The 10,023-nt window shown below is 35.4% G+C and overlaps 1 non-coding gene across 1 annotated transcript; it reads left to right on the top strand.

The window, feature by feature from the left end:
- The first annotated feature begins 8,407 nt into the window (after positions 1–8,407).
- On the top strand, positions 8,408–8,541 carry LOC119470105. Its single transcript, XR_005198981.1, has one exon. It is a non-coding gene; the product is annotated as a U4 spliceosomal RNA (small nuclear RNA).
- Positions 8,542–10,023: the final 1,482 nt, after the last annotated feature.

The raw sequence follows: 10,023 nt of genomic DNA on the forward strand, positions 1-10,023 counted from the left end.
GGGAGCAGGTCTTTCCTGTTCTGTTCTCATGATAGTAAATAAGTCTCACAAGATCTGATGTTTTTTTAAAAAGTGTAGTTTCCCTACACAATCTCTTTCTTTGCCTGCTCCCATCTATGTAAGACTTGACTTATTCCTCCTTGCATTCCGCCATGATTGTGAGGCTTCCCCAGCCATGTGGACCTGTAAGTCCACTAACCTACTTTCTTTTGTAAATTGCCCAGTCTTGGGTATGTCTTTATCAGAGCCATGAAAGCAGATTAATACAGTAAATTGGTACCAGTAGAGTGGGGATCTACTGAAAAGATAACCTGAAAATATGGAAGTGACTTTGGAACTGTGTAACAGGCAGAGGTTAGAACAGCTTAGAGGGCTCAGAAGAGGACAGGAAAACGTGGGAAGGTTTGGAACTCCCTAGAGACTTGTTGAATGGCTTTGACCAAAATGCTGTTAATGATACGGACAATGAAATCCAGGCTAAGGTGGTCTCAGATGGAGATGAGGAACCTGTTGGGAATTGGAGCAAGAGTGACTCTTGTTATGTTTTAGCAAAGAGACTGGTGGCATTTTGCCCCTGCCCTAGAGATGTGTGGAACTTAGAACTTGAAAGAGATAATTTAGGAAACCTGGAAGAAGACATTTCTAAGCCACAAAGGATTCAAGATGTGACTTGGGTGCTGTTAAAGACAATCAGTTTTAAAAGGGAAACAGGGCATAAAGTTTGAAAAATTTGCAGCCTGACAATGTGATAGAAAAGAAAATCCCATTTTCTGAGGAGAAATCCTTGCTGGCTATAGAAATTTGCATATGTAACAAAGAGCTGAATGTGAATCCCCAAGATAATGGGGAAAATGTCTCCAGAGGTTGTTAAAGGTCTTTACAGAACCCCCTCTTATCACAGGCCTGGAGGCCTAGAAGGAAAGTGGTTTCATGGGTCAGGTCTAGGGTCCCCATTCTGAGTGCAGCCTAGGACTTGGTGCCTTGTGTCCCAGCTGCTCCAACTGAAGCTGAAAGGGGCCAAACACAGAGCTCAGGCCACTGCTTCAGAGGATGCAAGCTTCAAGCCTTGGCAGCTTCCACATGGTACTGAGGCTTCCAGTGCACAGGAGTCAAGAACTGGGACTTGGGAACCACTGCCTGGATGTCAGAGGATGTATGGAAATACCTGGATGCCCACAAGAAGTTCCACGTAGGGGTGGGACCCTCATGGAAAACCTCTGCTAGGGCAGTGCTGAAGTGAATTGTGGGGTCAGAGCCCACAAGTGATACCTTACCGGGCGGTGCCTAGTAGAGCTGTGAGAAGAGGACAACCATCCTCCACACCCAAGAATAGTAGATCCACTGACAACTTGCACCTAGAAAAGCCGTAGACACTCAACATCAGCCCATGAAAGCAGCCAGAAGGGAGGTTGTACCGTACAAAGCCACATGGGTGGAGCTGCTGAAGATCATGGAAACCTACCTCTTGTATCAGTGTGACCTGGATGTAAGACATGAAATCACAGGGGAGTATTTGGAGTTTTAAGATTGACTGCCCTTTTGAATTTCAGACTTTCATGGGGCCTGTAGCTCCTTTGTTTTGGCCAATGTCTCCCATTTGGAACAGCTGTATTTACCCAATGGCTGTACCCTCATTTTATCTAGGAAGTAAGTAACTTGCTTTTGATTTTACAGGCTCACACACAGAAGAAATTTGCCTTGTCTCAGATGAGACCTCAGACTGTAGACTTGAGTTAATGTTGAAATGATTTAAGACTTTGGGGAATTGTTTGAAATGTGAAAACGTGAGATTTGGGAGGAACCAGGGGCAAAATGATGTATTTTGCCTGTGTCCTCACCCAAATATCATCTTTAATTCCTATATGTTGTGGGAAGGAGCCGGTGGGAGGTGATTGAGTCATGGGGGCAGGTCTTTCCCCTGACGTTCTCATGATAATGAGTGGGTCTCACAAGATCTGATGGTTTTGTAAGGGGAAGTTTCTCTGCACAATCTGTGTCTCTTTGTCTGTTGTTACTCATGTAAGATATGCCTTGCTACTCCTTGCCTTCCACCATGATTGTGAGGCTTCCACAGCCATGTGAAACTCTAAGTCCATTAAACCTCTTTTTTTTTAATATTACCCAGTCTCAGGTATGTCCTTATCAGTGACATGAAAACAGACTAATACAGTACAGTTTGCTTAAAAATTTAAGGGCATGGTCCTTTTTAACTCCATTATGTCTCTTAATTTCCTTCACATAGCAGAGATTGAGGACTTCAAAGGGACTCTTGTGAGGATGTCTATGGTAAAGTGGAATTTCCAAAGGAGATTCAACAGCTGATATTGGCAGCCTATTCTGTTGAGACTAAATGCTACAAATCTGAAGCAGATTGGTCACTGTCATATTACCATTAACTTGCACTCCATTCTCACAGTGAACTTAATAATGAATGTAAACAAGGGAAAATTTCTATTTTACAATCAGATAAAGAGATTAATAGATAAATTTGATTATATAGAACTTGAGGTAGACTAGTAAAGCCAAGGATCCCATGATTGTCTTAGTAGTAACATCCAAATATATATATATATATGTCTTTCAGTGAAAGCAACAAGAATAAATAAGAGTTTTGACACTCACCAGGCTTGTATTGCTTTATAAACTCTTAGATATTTACTAGAATATGGTACTTCCCTGGTGGGAACCTTTGGTGAAATCAGTGAATTGTAAACCTTCACTTATTAGTTGTAGGAAGCAGCCTCTTAATGTAGTGGGAAAAAAATTATGTACTCCAAGTTACAGCATGCATTCTAGACCACTGTGAGGGAGCAGTTTGCAGGTGAAGTTGCAATACACAAGAGGGTAGAAAAAAATTCCTGAAAAATTAGTTTGGATCACCAGTCAAGTGCTATGCCTAGACACAGATTACTTTGAGACTTTTCAGTTGTGTTCAACTAACCTATTTAATTTGCGCTGAGTTTTCTATTACTTGGAACTAGAAATAGTTTAGCTAATAGTTATCTATGCATATTAATAATTAGAGTGACTTTATAGACTCTCAATGTTGATATGAAGTTTATAACTCTATCTTATTATTGGCACTCAATATACTATTCCTATAAATGTTCATTGATGAGACATGAATGAACTCTGGAAACAGACCAAGGTTTAGTGTAAGAAACTGTTCAAAATTTTTTTTCTATCCATAGGAATATTGTGGCTCCTGTATCCGAGTCAAGGGAGGCAATGGTAACATGCTGATTTAATGTAATCAGTCACCCCCCCATCAAAAAGAAAACAAAACAAACCCACTAATTTTATAGCAAATAGCAACATTTTCCAGCTAGTCCACAAAACCTCCCAAACACCTGGACTCTCTTTCTATGTACTTCGAAATAATTTTTTTGGAATTAAACTATGTGGCAGATCGAATAGCCTTTGAGAGCTATTTAAATACCGATTATAAAATCTGCTAATAGAAAAATATTCTCTATGTTTTAAACCATTTACTGACAATTTATCTAAAAAATATTTTGTGCCTAAAACCAAAATTATTTGGAATAGATTTTTTAAAAGTATTGGGAAAGGATGAAAAATGGATAGACTTTGTTTAATTCTACATTCGTAACTTGATATTTAGGCTGTATGAAGACACTGTGAAATGTAACATAAAACAATATACATAGACATGTTTGTACATACACATATGCACCAAAATCTCTGAAGAGAAAGTGGTTAGTATTCACCAGATATTTCAATGGGTCTAGGATCTTAGAAAGGTTTAAGACCAAGGATATAGAATTAAAATTGTACAGGTTAATTTTTCTTTCATAGGTACCACAATATCTTACGTTAATCTGTAGATGGGAGTGAATATTTGGGCACTCACAAAACTAACTTTGTACATATAAAGTGGTTAAAAGAAAAAACTCTGGAGTCTGCCTGCCAAGGTTTGAATCCTATGAATGCCTCTTACTGACAAGGTGACCACAAACAAATGCTAACCTCTCAGTGCCTACCTTCCCTTATTTATGAAATATGAGCTTTATAGTGCCTACCTCTTGGGTTTGCAGTGAGAGATAATGATAAAACTCATGTAAAACATTATGGATATTTCTTGGTACATAATATATTGGTCTCTTTGTACTTACTCATTTTGCTAATCTTAGCTTTAAATATTTGTTTCTCAAGCAGACTTCCTATATGATTTGTCTGAAATCTAAATCCAAAGTCACCTATTAGAGCACACTTATTTTATAGCATTTATGTGGAACTTTTGGTTCCACATGGTCAGGAACAATTACTAGTTAGTTCTTAACCTGCCTATCCAGTAACAAACATCTCTGGCTACAAAGATACTCATCTTAGATGCTCAAAATTTTTCTGACATGCTAACTGACTAAGTGCATAAATAACTGAATGAATGAATAAAAATATTCCCTATGTTTCCTTCACCTAAAATTATTGTAAGAATCCTTCATATCTACTTCAATTCTCGTTAATCAATTCAAAACACATTACCATGTAAATACAGCAGCAAAAGTCCTGGGTAAACTAACGTATACTCATTTGTCTCACTTATATTTTTGGATTAAACATTATTTGTTTTATATCAATAATTTATTATTTTATATGTAGATTATTTTCATAAACTGTTGTATACTACACAGACTGAGTCTTAGAGCAAATATATTTATATTTACTGTCTTATCTGTAAACAAGAACTTTTCTCCACAATATATGTCACTAGATTAGATTTTTACTCACCATTTCATATGTATTACCACAATGTTCCCATTGCAGTATGTGGTCCATCTTTCATTTTCAGTCACATATTCTCTTGTGTGTTAAAAGGGGTGTGGCTAGCAAATGTGAAGGAAAAGAGAAAGGAAACATTTCTAACCGATTTCATTCTATTTCAGTGACAGCGAATAAGACTCAAAGTGTCAGCTAAAATATAAAAGGTGTTTTTATTTCAAAAGCTTTCCTTATTCTATCAAATTTTAGATTTTTGTCTAAAGGAAAAGTGTTGCCTCTAATATGAGCTTTCGTCCAGTCAAGTGTGACAGCTTTTCTGAGTAATCCAGTTAGGAATTGTCCAAGCTAAGAATTTTCTTAATTATATTATCAGTGTCAGCAATCAGAAAATTACATTGTGTTCTACACCCCAGAAGTTTCCAAACTGTAGAAAAAGAGAGACAGTGTGCAACAGATTAAAATTTACTTCCCCGATACAAAAAATATATACAACTAAAGGCAGTGATAAGGTGACATCAACATGGTATAAATCCAGAGATGGAGCATTTGTGTTAACATTATTTAAACTACCTCTAACAGCTTTGATGTAATTAGAGACCTCTTAGAATATGTGCATGTAAGAACTTGTAGAGTAGAATTGTATGCCTCAGAATCCTTTTAATTATACATTCTATTCAGAGATATTTATTAATGAATTGTTGGTTCCATGCATTTCTCTATAATGCTCTCAATTTAATTTCTTATATTTTAAGTGTAAAAATCTTTAGATTTCTATAAATTCCTAAAATATAAGACATTATCCTCAATACAACCAATTATCACAAAATATTACCTGGCATATTTTCCTGAGACATTTAATTCCTCAGGGAAAAATAAATGTCACAAAAATCTTGCCAGTCTTATAATAGTGGCAGTTCAGGAGTGCTAACTAACTCTTAGCTCCAAATGATTTCTCTCTTCTACTGACATAAAGCCTTTCTAATGCCTATATTTAATAATGTACCTACTATATATTATAAAAAATTTGATCTTTATGCAAATATTAAAAATCAGGTCTACAACAAATAAAAATGGATCTAGTAGTGTTTCTGTGGTATTAACTAACTGTTGACATGTAATTAAACTAGCTCTAGCCTAAGCATTATTATTATTATGTTTTAGTTTCTCTAGACTTTAAATTACCCGACAGGGTGTCTGCCAATGTGCTATTAAAATTAATTCTATTTTCCATTCTATTGTTTCTGTTATACTTACAAGTGTCATCTTTTTCTAAATACTTTAATTTAATGGTCACCATGAAGAGCTTCTAACCTTTATGTCTCTGAGTATAGATGGTAATGAAAATGGGTTCAGCAGATTTGATTCTGTTTTTTTGTTTGGAGCTTACTGAAAGCTATGAATATTTAGTACAACTGACCATTTCAAAGGGAATCCAGCAGAGACTGAATTAGAGACAATCTTCTACTTCTTATTATGCAGGTGGTAGTTATCACAGCTTTGGTTTTCAGTTGGTTTTGATGAGCTGGTATTTTCACAACAATAGTGGACTCACTTTCAAGTATTTACATTAATTTCTTATGAAACAGAAATAATGACCATCTAAATGACTTGGCTTCTCTGATAATGACAACAGAGAAAGGTGAGAAAATTAACTAAGTATGCTTTCTAATTATAAAATATAGTTCATTTTTTCCTGACTTAAAAAACTTTAGAATAAAAATTTATTTTCTAAATAAAAACTATTTGTTAGGGGGGACCAAGAAAGGGATAGTTCAGTCATAGAGAAAATTGAGATAAAATATATAAATCTCTAAAACATGAATGAAAGCAGACATGCTGAAACATCCTCTTCATGAGTTGTTTTCATTTCCCTTAAATTTACTAAGAGTTGTATTATCTATACATACAGATTTGCATTCTATATATAAGTTATCTGGCCTTTGTAGTAGAAGGCATGGCATTCTGTCCTCCAAATATCTAACTGCAGAAGTCCAATCAAGGGTAATGTTTCAGAAAATCAAGAGGAGAGGAGTAGGAGGAGGAGGAGAAAGACTTTCCTAAGATATTGTTGTATAGTTTATACTACAAATATCAGAGGATATGCAAACAGTATATTTCACTCAATTTTACCAGTTTTGGTAAAAAGACTTAACTTCAACCAATAAAAATGATATAGCCTTCTGACCTTAAAACCTATACTTTGAGAACAGTTAAAGTTAGTATTAATTTCAGAGAAATGGGGCTTCTAAAATACACCAAGACCTCAAGTACAGGGCTTAAATACATAGTCAAAATAGTAAGTAAATTATAAAAAGCTAAATATCCTGCATTTTTCTTATTCTATGAATTATCATAGTATAATGGTTGCTAACATCACTTCAAGCACCAAACAGTTGAAATTCAAATTATGCTTTTAGCACTTAATAAATGCATAAAATAGGCAAGCTACTTAATTTCTCTGAGGCTGTCTGTGAAATGCAAGATTAAAGCAGTCATGCTCCATAGAGTCATATCATATAAGGTTTAGTGTATCAAAGGGCCTAGTATGTGACATTCTCCAGGGATCTATGTCTAAAACATCCACAAATTCTGGGAGTGTTAATTGTAAGCAATCCCTAGCTAAGAAAACACTGAAAAACACATAAAAACCAAGATTCTCTTCTTAATATACCTTAGTGTATTTACCTAAATATCTAGTGATATCAATGGGCTTTGTGTCCCCACCTGTATCTCATCTTGAATTATAATCCCCATAATCCCCACATGTCAAGGGAGAGACCAGTTAGAGGTAACTGGACCATGGGAGCAGTTTCCCCCATGCTGTTCTTGTGATAGTGAATGAGTCTTGTGAGATCTGATGGTTTTATAAGTGTTTGATAGTTGCTCCTACATTCATTCTCCTTTCTGGTGCCTTGTGAAGAAGGTGTTGCTTCTCTTTCTCCTTCTGTAAGGTTGATTGTAAGGTTCCTGAGTCCTCTCAACCCATGCTGAACTGTGAGTCAATTAAATCTTTTTATTTTATAAATTACTCAGTCTTGGGCAGTTCTTTATAGCAGTATGAAAACTGGCTAATACATCTAGTTATCATGTTGGAGATTAAACTTTGTAATCTTCTTTTCCTTCTGACGTGAACATTCCACATCCACCTCATCCTTATGACCAAGGCAGAAATAAATCACAGGCCATCTGTAATTTAACTTTTTCTTTTCCCTAGATTAAATTATTTTGGAAGCAGACCCAATCTGAGAAGCAAGTACTGAAATTGTATCTAAACGATATCATATCTGAATCATTTCTTTCTTCAGTCAAAAACTTGTCTCCATAATCCACCTCCAATAAATAAGCCATGAGACCCAAAATGAGCCCTATTTACTCTCAAAGACAAAAGCTTCTGCCTAGCAAAAGAAATAATCAACAGAGTGAACAGACAGCCTGCTTAATGGAAGAAAACATTTATAAGCAATGCATCTGACAGGGAACTAATAACCAGAATGGGCATGGGATTCAAATAACGACAACAACAATAAGACATAATTTCATGAAAAAGCAGGCAAGAGACATGAATAGGTATTTTTCAAAAAAAGACATACAAATGGCCAAGGGATATGTGAAAAAGACTCAGCATCACTAATTATCAGGGAAATGAAAAGTAAAACTGCAATGTGGTATCATTTTACCAGACATAGCCAATGAAGTTAATCTGAGGTATGATTGTTGCTAAATGAAAACTTTTCCCAATACCCCACCATGACGACTTGAGGTATAGTCGGCATTGGCAATTTTTGGCAGGCTCTACAGGGACTGAACAAAAAAAAAAAAGAATGAAAGAAAAAAGGGAATATTTATACACTGTTGGTGGGATTGTAATTAGTACAGCCTGTCTGGAAAATAGCATAGCAATTTTTCAACAAACCAAAAGTAGATCTACCCTTTGATTCAGCAATCCCAATGCTGAGTATCTACCCAAAGAAAAAAAAATTAACATATCAAAAAGATATCTGCACACATGTGTTTATTGCAGCACTATTTGCAATAGCAAAGATAGGGAATCAACCTAAGTATCAGCAAATGATTGGATAAAGAAAATGTGGCATCTATACACCATTGAATACTATTCAGCCATAAAAGATGATATCACATATTTTATAGAAACATGGATAAAGCTAGAGGTTATTACCTTAAGTGAAGTAAGTCAGACACAAAAAGACAAATATGGCATGTTCTTTCTCATAAGTAAGAGCTAAAAAATGTGTTCATGTGGACGTAGAGTATAATAATAGACAATAGAAACTTGCAAGGTGAAGAGACTGGAGGAGAATGGATGATGAGAAATTACTTATTGAGTACGATGTACATTATTCAGAAGATAAGTACTCTAAAACCTCTGACTTGACAACTATAATATGTTGATATAGCAAAATTGCATTTATACCCCATACATTTATAAAAAATTTTCAAAAGACAATTGAAAAACAAGGCAAAACAAAAGGTCAGGATATAATCTTCATTTATGCAGTCTTCAATTTTCTCAAAATCTAGAATTTTTATTTCACTTTTATTGCAGTTTCAGGTATAAATGTGCAGGTTTGTTATACGGCTGATTTCATGTTATGAGGGTTTGGTGTGCAGATTATTTCTTCACATTGATAATAGGATAGTACCTGATAGAGAGTTTCTCAATCTTTATCCTCTCCCTTCTTCCATCCTCAACTAGGCTTCTGTATCTGTTGTTCCCTTCTTGGTGTCCACATGTATTCAGTATTTAGTTTTCATTCATTAGTTAGAACATTTCATTTTCTGTTCTTGTATCAGTTTGCTTAGGATAATGGCCTCTAACTCCATCCATGTTACTGCAAATGATATGATCTCATTCTTTTTCATGACTGCATGGTATTCCATGGTGTGTATGTACCACATTTTTCTTAATCCAGTCTAATGTTGTTGGGAATTTAGGTTGATTCCATGTTTTTGTTATTGTGAACAATACTGTGATAAACATGCATGTGCATGTTTCTTTATAGTAGAACAATTTATATTCCTTTGTGTATATAGCCAATCATGGGATTGCTGGTTTGAATTGTAACTCTTTTGGAGTGTTCTGAGAAATCGTCAAACTGCTTTCTACATGGCTGAACTAATTTGCATTCCCATCAGTAGTGTATATGCTTTTGCTTTTTCCCAGCAACCTGGCACCATCTGTTATTTTTTGACTTTTTAGTAATAGCCATTCTGGCTGGTGTAAAATGGTATTTCATTGTGTTTTTGATTTGCATTTCTCTAATG

This window comes from Cebus imitator, unplaced genomic scaffold (genome assembly GCF_001604975.1).
Source record: "Cebus imitator isolate Cc_AM_T3 unplaced genomic scaffold, Cebus_imitator-1.0 Scaffold22, whole genome shotgun sequence".
Lineage (NCBI taxonomy): Eukaryota > Metazoa > Chordata > Mammalia > Primates > Cebidae > Cebus > Cebus imitator.